This window comes from Sardina pilchardus, chromosome 10, assembly GCF_963854185.1.
Source record: "Sardina pilchardus chromosome 10, fSarPil1.1, whole genome shotgun sequence".
Taxonomy (NCBI): domain Eukaryota; kingdom Metazoa; phylum Chordata; class Actinopteri; order Clupeiformes; family Clupeidae; genus Sardina; species Sardina pilchardus.
Window position 1 is genome coordinate 21517511 of NC_085003.1, and position 10321 is coordinate 21527831.

The 10321-nt window shown below is 41.1% G+C and overlaps 1 long non-coding RNA gene across 4 annotated transcripts; it reads left to right on the forward strand.

Moving 5' to 3' along the window:
- The first annotated feature begins 6583 nt into the window (after positions 1 to 6583).
- LOC134094730 (uncharacterized) lies at positions 6584 to 9111 on the forward strand. Of its 4 annotated transcripts, XR_009940480.1 has the most exons (5): positions 6584 to 6760; positions 7026 to 7131; positions 7308 to 7360; positions 7575 to 7672; positions 8168 to 9110. It is a non-coding gene; the product is annotated as an uncharacterized LOC134094730 (long non-coding RNA). The 4 variants fall into 4 exon arrangements; XR_009940478.1 differs by having other exon boundaries at positions 7026 to 7360; positions 8168 to 9111; XR_009940479.1 differs by having other exon boundaries at positions 6584 to 7131; positions 8168 to 9108.
- The last annotated feature ends 1210 nt before the right edge of the window (positions 9112 to 10321 follow it).

A 10321-nucleotide genomic window follows, 5' to 3' on the forward strand; every position in this document is an offset into this window, starting at 1 on the left:
TCAATGAGCAACATTTTCCCTAAAGATTCAAGAGTTAACTAAAAACCATACAGGTAGCCTATGTTGCGAGGTCTTTTTTTAAAGACGTTTACAGAATGTGCCTGTTTGATGTAAAGAAGCAGGGTGTTCCATATAGCTTATAGTATACATACTGTAGCTCAATGGAGCAACTCTGGTCGATAAGATATTGGGCTTAGTGATCACAAACACATAATCAGCGGTAACAAGCTTAAATACATTTAGGGGTGTGTCCAGTCCACATTCCCAGTGGTTTTGTTATCAATCGTTGGGCGCATTGTTCAAAAAGGTTGATAGGTTGAAAGGTCCAAGATAGATATAGATAGATAGATACTTTATTGATCCCCAAAGGGAAATTCAAGGTCCCAGCAGCTTAAGACACCACACACAACATACACTACAATGTAAACAGGATAAAAAAAACAAATCAACATGACGGTAAAATATACAAAAGATAAAGATACTGAGGATTGGTATTGTGATCCAGTAGAGGTGGCAAGGGTTTCATGGGTGTTTTTTGGGCATAATCTTATCAACCAATGAGAGTGACATCTGCCATTCCCTTTAACAGCAAGCAGCACAACTTCAAACAGTGCATCATTTTGCCAGTCAGTGGCACATCAATAGAATGCTTAAAAATATCTGAATGTATCTGTTTCTCAGTCAGTCTGTCAGAGGTATGAACTGCTGTGAGGTTGCCAAAATGGACTGTAGTGCATCATGACTGTGGTATTATTTATTTGAGAAAATGGCACCAATTCCACCCCATTGCTATGGTTGTGTGTACCTGTGGCGATGTTTTATGGTTATGTGTGTGTGTGTGTGTGTGTGTGTGTGTGTGTGTGTGTGTGTGTGTGTGTGTGTGTGTTGTATTTCCAGGTGAGAGCACATACCAGTGGTGGATGGTGATGTTGACAAGTCTGAAGTCTGCTCCCAGGGGTGGACCACTAGTGAACAAAGACTGGATCACTAGTGAATGAAGACTGGACCAATGAATCCATCTCATCTCTACTATGGCCTATCAGAGAGCAGAGTAGCGGTCAGCATCTGCGACGACTAAGAGCACCCCTTTCTGCTCAAAAGCAAAACCTGTCACAGCAACATCCTCGGCTTTTCGCTATTGGATTCTACCAGCATACTTTGCTCAAGCGGCAACTTGCATCTTTATTATTTTCTCACCACATACGTAAAAGTCACAATTAAGGCTCTTTGCAGTCTCATGTCTGGGTTTTAGAACATGTGTGACTTCAAGATGAAAATAAAATAAGATTCCATTTCAAATTATAAATGGAGAGGTGGAAAAGTCCAGCTTCAGAAAGTGAAAGTCCAACCATGGTCCTTCTATTGCACTTAACACAGGTGATCTCACCAATTAGCTGCTCTCCCTGGCTGAGGAGTTGTAATTAGAAGTGAATGGCACAGATATGTGGTAGGACTTTACACTCTGAAGCTGGACTTTTCCTCTGCTGCAGAAATGACAACATAACGATGCGGTAGCCATTCTGGATCCGTACTCCGTATACGGGCAGTTTGTGTGTGTACAGACCACGCCCATGAGGATATAGCGCGCGTTATGGAACATACTGAAGTCTCGAACGTGCCGAAGTGCTGGTGTGATGTTTGGTCACCTGTGTCTCTCTATGGGCCAGTGTGGTGTGTCAGGACGTTGACCAGTTTACTTGGTTATGTGGTCACGGAGTCACAAAGTGCCAGCAGGCCAAAGACTCTGCCCCCTCTCGAGCCCTCACGTGTGTGTGTGTGTGGGTCAGGAGCCCTGTCTCAAGTCACTGTGCAGGTGTGTGTGTGTGTGTGTGTGTCTGTCTGTGAGGGGAGGTAGATGTTTGGAGCCCAGTTGGTGTTCTGTGAGGCCACAGGGAAATGCTCCAATGATTATTCAATAAAAAACATTCCATCCATGAAGCTGTGTGGTGTGGATTTGTGTCAAAAGTCAGACACTGCGTGTGTGTGGGAAGCGCCCTCTCATTCAACCACATGGTTACCTGCTCACCCACACTTATGATGCTATACAAGGCATCTGTCTGAGCAATGTTGCTGGGCAATGTTCCTGAGTATTGTTGTTCTGACATGTTCCATTTGATATATCAGCAAATTAACATGGTCATCCAATCTGAGCACATGAACTGGTTTAGTGGTTGCCCTTCTCAAACAGTTGCCCTTGCATCACCTAAAGCAGTATCTAGCATTCTGGGCATGCACTGACAATGCCAGCGACTTCATTCTCTGTTTTATTGATCAATGTGAGTTTGAAGTCATTATTTTAAGGTAATCAAATAGCATTGGTTTGCTTTGAGCCTGCATTCTCGATAGGTTCAGTGGTTAGTTTGTATGACTTGACAAGTTTGGTGACTTTTTGAGTATACATCACTGATATTTAGAAAATGAGATATAACAGATCAGCTGTTGACTGTTTCCAGATACATGGCCTGCCTATAGACGTAGAAAAGCTGTTGCTCTCAAACACTGTCCACTTAATCAACAGAGTCTGAAGGAATAGATTACAGTAAATACACATATGGAAGGTTTGCAAAGTGATTCCATGCTCCTTTTAAAAAAAAAAATAGTATTTTGAAAATACAAAAATACAGTATTTTATTTTAATGTAGCTGCTGTATTTTGGTTATTTGATATTTTATTCTAAAATACATTTTGATTTTTGCCCGTCCCTGCATGCCGTCGAGGACGAAGCACTCGTATTTAGTCAGCAACATCTTTGGCTTTTCTGGATATTTCACACTAATGAATGCTACCAGCATACTGCGTTCAAGTTGTAACTTGCATCCTGATTATTTAGTTATACTCACCACATACGGAAAAGTCATGAGGCTCTTTGCCATCTCATGCCTGGGTTTCAGAGCAAACGTGACTTCAAGATTAAAATCAAATGAGATTCAATTTAAGATCACAAAAAATGCAGAGGTGTAAAAGTCCACACACACATGCAAACATGTGTACACACACATGCAAACTCTCTCTCACACACACAGGCACGGTCCACACACATATACATAAACACTTTCTGATCACCTTCACCATGATGAGATCTGGGAGAAAATGAAGTGGGGTTGGTGTAGAAGTCCACACAAAAGCCAGCAGGGGTTTCGAGTTGATGAGGTCAGCACAACCATACGCACACACACACACACACACACACACACACACACACACACACACAAACACAAACACACACACAGAGAGAGAGCTGCCACTCACCCTCTTACTTATTTTCACTGACATTGAACAGCCATGCAGTTAATATTCACTGATAGAAATGTTTTCCCTAAGAACAAACTGTGTGGATCACTTCTGAAGGAATTTCCCTGTAAAGGCAAGGCATCTGTATGCACATTTTATACAACTTCAGGCAATTCACTGTGCTTTACAATAGCCACAGAAAAACAAATAAGTCATATGCAAAAATGAATTTAAAAAAAAGTCTTAAGAAATGGTGTGGATCACTTTCTGAAGGATTTTCAAAGTGAAGGAATGGTGTGCCAATCGTGTGGCTCACTTGTATGACTGTTTTTGCTTTCACTTTCCCATTACTACGAAGCTGTTTCTTCTCCACTCTCTCTTGAGTTTCACTTTACTTTCTGCCAAAGTGTGTGTGGGTGGAGGGGGGTGGGGCGGTTGTGTTAGTGTGGAGGAAGAGGGTGGAAGCATAGTGTGTGACTGTGGTGTGTGTGTATGTGTGTGTGTGTGTGTGTGTGTGTGTGTGTGTGTAGGAGGAGTTAAGGTGTGTGTGTATGTGTATTTGTCAAGTAAGCCTCTCTGTTCTCTCTCTGCTTTAGTCCTCCTTTGCTGTTCTGCCAGACTGTCATCATGGTAAGAAGTGCATGCATTCATTACTGAACCTGTTGTTTAGCACTAGAATACCTCATGCTCAACAGCATAGTAGTACTGGAAAATGATCTCACTGGAGACCTTTGCATATAAGGTTTGCATACGGCGTTCTGACTGTCTGGGGCTTAATTTCATGGGTCATAATTATAGCCTGCTGAATGCTAAGGCCAACGTCTGACGACTTGCAACCAATTCTGAAGTAGGCCTATTGCTGTCTGTATTCTTAATGAGTCGTGTATTCCGTATATCCTGTGTGTTTTCCTGTGTGTCTTCTGTGTTAGTGTGAGTGTTTTTAGACGTTAGTGTTGAATGTAATATGTAGCATCATTCAATCTTATCCGTAGCCTTATGTACTGTATCATGTGTAGTTCAATCTTACTGATTCATTTTGCACCCGTAGTTTGACCAGTCCACAACTGATCTTTAACCTTTATCTCCAACTGGTCTAAACTCTGGTCTTTAAAGGATATAGCACCACCTAGTGGCACAATGTGTGTAATCCATCCCTTGTAAAAACAATAACTTTCAGTTATGGGACAAAATACAGAGTTTTTCTGAAGTAGGCTACAATGCAGTAATAATATTGTCATGTTTAACACTTTTACAGTAAAAAACAGTATAGTAGTGCAATGCTGTGCTTTCAAGTCCTTATGTTTAACATATGAAATGCAAATATTTGCTCCAAGTGTTGATAGAAAACCTCAATTTGAACACTTGGCAGTTATGTGTATGGGATGGCTTGTGTGATTTTAAGAAATACTTTGTTGTTTGCCTTTTGAACTTGTATTCTAGGCTCAGTGCATTTGTTGGCATAACTGTGAAACTAATAGTGCCCAATCCACTGTGTGCAGGCAACTGAGGAGGACGAGGACGAGGATGAGGACGAGGATGAGAACGGAATTGATGATGATGACAGCGACGACTGGTGCTTTTGATAACAGCTTTGTGGCGAATCTCTGCTCCTAAGGGTGGAGTACTGGGCCCTGTTCCCTTCCTACTTCCTACATCCTATACTCTCCATCTTCACTTCCTCTTCCTACTTCTGGCTTCCCTCTTCCTGTTTCTTACACCCAATTTCCCTCCTTCCAAATCCCTTCCTTTGGGAACAGAGTCCAGTGAGCAGAAGAGATAGATAGACCAATAGATAACAACAACAGACACACCTCCTTGGAGACCAGTGGCGGCTCCAGGAAATAATGGACAGGGATAGAGTCCAGCTCCCCAGAGGAGAAGCTCTCCATCTGTCTGACCCAGAGAAGGATGCCTCTCTACCTAACCCAGGGGAGGATGCCTCTCCACCTAACCCAGAGAAGGATGCCTCTCTACCTAACCCAGGGGAGGATGCCTCTCCACCTAACCCAGAGAAGGATGCCTCTCTACCTAACCCAGGGGAGGATGCCTCTCCACCTAACCCAGAGAAGGATGCCTCTCCACCTAACCCAGGGGAGGATGCCTCTCCACCTAACCCAGGGGAGGATGCCTCTCCACCTAACCCAGAGAAGGATGCCTCTCCACCTAACCCAGGGGAGGATGCCTCTCCACCTAACCCAGGGGAGGATGCCTCTCCTGAGAAGCTCCAGGACAGGACGTCTATCCAGAGAAGCTCCAGGACAGGACGTCTATCCAGAGAAGCTCCAGAACGTCTACTGAGAAGCTCCAGAACGTCTACTGAGAAGCTCCAGAACGTCTACTGAGAAGCTCTCACCCTGTGGGCCCAGGGGATGGCCCACTAAGAAGACGAACAAGGCGACATTAAGGAGACAAACAGAGTGATGGGCATATACGTGCTTTCGGATAGCTTGCAGACATGCTTATGCAGATAAATGTAATTAGCACAGTCTCCTCCTGCGTTCGAAAAAAAAGCACATCCCTTGTGTATTAGTGAAATGTATACTGTAATAGTCACAGGATCACTGTAATGGTTTTGCGAGTTGACCAAAGTGAAGGACTAGAGGCGTGTCATGACATGAGCCGCCCTGTCACACCCACCCACCAGGTACGCTTTGGTGCAGGGGGTGCCTGGATCGACTTCTACAATACACACAACACACACTCTCACCTCCATATGGATACAGATGTATAGCATGCTTAAAGCAACATTCTGGTCCAATGGAAAAAAATGTACATGATTACGATTGTGACATTTTGTATGATTATGATTATGATTATAACATACACTGTAAAAAAAAAAAGTTTTTTAGCTGACATTTACCGTAAAAAAATACGGTTATATACTCTATTTTTAATAATAAGAGAATATACCTGTAAAATACGGTAAAATCAGCTTTTTCAAGAAGACTGCCGTAAAAGTACGGACAAGGTCTTTAATGTTTAAATGAGAAGAATCCACCGTTTTTTAACACAATTGTAGCATTTTAAAATGGTTTGGACTTTTTATTTAGTAGTAATCAGTGTAAAAATACTGTGAAATTTGTTTTAGTTTTTTAACCATGACTGCTAACTTGCTAATGTTATGGTATAGGCTCAAACAGCATTTCAAACGTGTTTTGGGATTACAAATACTGCTTTTCAAACTAATGTACAGCATCTATTTCTCACTAGTGGTCACAAAATCCAAGCATAAAAAGTCTAACAAATCACGTTTATCTTATTGGCACCATTTTTATTTATTTATTTTGAGTGATGACTTTGCTCATTAGCATAACTGCAATTTGATTGGCTGGCCCTCACGTTTCATTCAAAATGTTGTTGGGGGAGGGGAAAGGGAGTTCGCTTGAACGACCGTTACTTTTTTCTTCACGGCACTCGCTCACCAAGTGAAGTGATGCAGCAACTTTCAACAGAGGAGCTTTTGAAGTCTGAGAAACACGTGTGCAGGATGGAATAATCTTTGTGAAAGAGGAGGCACAGCTATCCAGAGGTAAGGTTGAGTAAAAATGTAAGGAAATTAGGGTGGTAATAAAACTGTCAACTGCAAATGATTGCTAGCTAACATTATATCGATAAGTAGCAGGTTAGCTGCTGCTAACAACCTAGTGCTAGCTCATGAAAGCCATCAATTTTGATATTTCAAAGGGTGTTCACATGCCTTCAATAATGCATGACTATCATAATTAAGATTAAGGAGGAAGACTCTGTTGTGTGCTTTACCTATCTTTGTCCTTGTATTTGTATAACCCAACTAGGCATTGTTTAGCTAACTAGCATAGCACATCATTTTTAGCATCGGGCTATTAGCAGCTAAACGTTTCCAGAATGGCTTGTTGTGGTAACCGCAGATTAAACAATCTGGTAAGCATCATTATGTTTATGTGAACATTATTTTGTTGTCTATGTTAACCAGTTTATCATTTCATTGTTGCTGTAATGTGCTTCATGCAATACAGAGAAAAATAGGTAGAGGTCTGTTTGTATAATACAGCTTTATTCAACGACCTAATGTTTATTCTTCTGTCCCTCCAATGTAGAATATGAGCAGAATAAGTGCTAACAACGAAAGTACCTGGGATCTAATGGCTATGTAAGTCAACACACCATTTTATCTAAAATACTTGCAGTATTTTTCTTAATAATGTTAAGTTACACATATGTATTGCATTCTTAAATTACTTGTATAAAATGCTATTATGTTTGTTTTATCAAAGAGTAATGTCATTCATATTGGTTGGTATTTTGTGTAATTGTATTGTTCTCTTGCATATGGCATCTGTCTCTCAATCACATATTGAAAGCAGATCATTCATGGAGATGAGGCGAACAAAGGAATGAGGAGGAGTTTGGAAGAGTTGTACAGTCCACAGAACTTGCAAGTTGCAATAACTATCTATGACAGGTGAGCGTCAGTGTATTAGACAAGGTATTTTAGCGCCCATTCAGACCTTCAACATGGCATGTGCATTGCGTGTCTGTTTCGTGGCTGCTGCATTGTGTTTTATCTGTGCATTAATACCAGAAATGTCTCAGATGTAGCGTTGTTGCAGGCAGTCTGCCTATTAAAGCATCTTTTGACTGTCTCTTTTGAATGGGAATGTTTTTCACACATTTGCGTATTGCTTGAAAAATACGCAGCAGTCCTATTTCTAGAATACACATGTTTTCAGTGTGGTTCAAGACACATCTGAGACATGTGTATCACGCAGGCAGTATGCATGCTCTAACCTGTTTACATCGGTGGCAAAATCAAAATGGACAGGTAATGCAGCTGACACGCAGTCGCCATGTTTGCTGTCTAAATAGGCCCTTGCACAATCTGTCTGAGACCGTTCATTTGTGTGGTTGTAAAATCCTAATTCTGAAGTTTGTGTCTACATTTTATTGCTTCCAACAGATATCTTACCACTGCTGTCATAGGCGCCGTGGACACCACTACTCTTGAATGTAAGATACTGTATGAGAACGTCCTGTTGATCAAGTAAGGTCCAGAAGTTGAAGAGGGGCCTCCATTGTCTACTTAAACTTTATTGAGCACCCTCTCCTGAACAATATGCTGGCTTTTGCTTTTGAGTTTGACATTGAATCTTGGTGTATTTTTAGGCTCTTCTTTTTTTAAAAGCACATAATATTCCACTCAATTGTAGGGGTTGGGACATGTTTCTGATTGTCTTAATAATGGGTTGATCTGTGCACTCCTTCTTGAGCTACACCGAGCAAAAGTGGTTTCATTTAGTTCATTCAGGATATGGTCTTCAATTTCAATGATGGGAGAAAGCAGTTCAAACCCAAGCTACAAATGATCTGGAGTGAAGTTAACAGGTTTTGTAGATTGCCTTAATAATTATAATTTGGCTTGCATTGCCTAAAACTGTTCAATCACATAGTTTCATATTGAATGAATTTATTCAGTCATGAGTTTTTAGCACCTAAATAAACTGTTTAGATGAGTTTAATGTGTTAAAACCAAATTAAAAGGTTTAAGGCAATCATTTTCCTGAAATGAACTGAATAGCTACAAAAAAGTTTTAAGTTGTCACAACAAGAATGGTTGAAGTAGTTTCAAGTCATCGTTCTTCTCAAACATGTTGAGGGATATTTTGTTTTACAATGCACTGTAAATTAGTGGGAAACTGTAGAAATGCAATGCCTCATTTGATGTTAGAATAAACGTATAACTGTTGGAACTAACTGATGGTGTATTGTTATGATGTTGTTTTTTATTATGGTATATGTTTGATCATGTATGTAACATATCTAAAATAAGAGTAAAAAACACATTAAAATGTACAGCAGCAAAAAAAAAATCTTCCCCGTAAAAAAAAAAAAAAGCTAAAAAAACGGTCAAAGGCACGGCAGCAAAAGTTGCCAACCAGTTACCGTAAATTTATGGTGAAATACCATACAAGGAATTGCCGTAAAATTATGGCTTTTCCCCGTGTATATTGACTCTAATTTCACGGCCAATTGTAGTAAATTCACACAATTTCATTGTAATTTTACTGCAATTTGGCCGTAAAATTACGGTCAATATACACGGGGGAAAGCCATAGTTTTACGGCAATTTCTTGTATGGTATTTTACCATAATTTTACGGTAACTGGTTGGCAACTTTTGCTGCCGTGCCTTTTACCGTTTTTTTACTGATTTTTTTTTTACAGTGTACATTTGTGACGCATATATTAATGCGCATGAACCAATACATGACTGCCACACATGTATGTAAACTCGAATATAGCACAGAGAACACAGAACAGTGTCTGCAGTGACTATTTGCTCTTGAATCTATTGGACAACCTCTTTTACTTGGTTGTGTGGATGGGAACTTGTCATGGCGTTGCCATTCGGCCAGCATTATAGCAGCTTCATGTGTTTGTGCGTTTTGCTGTGAGGACAGACGGGCTGCTCTCTGTGCTGACCACGTCTGTCCAGCTGTATGTCATGCCTGACAGGGCCACACGTGAACTCCCCATAATAAAAATGATAATTAAAGAAATACATCTCTTATCTTCCTTCTGCCACCCTCTGACGGTGATGAGTATGTGTGTGTGTGTGTGTGTGTGTGTGTGTGTGCTGTCCTGATCAGCGTCAGCGCCATTGTGCTTGCATGGGCTTATATAACGCAGCTTACTGTGATGTGTGAATGTGTGTATTGGGCAGCGCTTATGACAGCTAATAAGGCTTAAGCACCCACAGATGGGTCAGAGCCACGATGTGCACACTCTGCAACACACACTCAGACGCAGAAGGGACACACACACACAAACACACACACACACACACACACACAAACACACACATTCCGAGCAGGATGCCACGAGGCCTGAATTTCCAAGCTGAACACAGAAGAAACATGCATGATACACACATGAACAGGTGAGTGGCTAGAAGAACGCACACACACACACACACACACACACACACACACACACACACACATACACACAGCAGAAATATGAAACAGGATGGACACACACTGAGAGGTCAGTGGCCAGGACACACACACAGGAGTAAATATTTGGTACACACACACGAACAGGGGCAGTTGCAA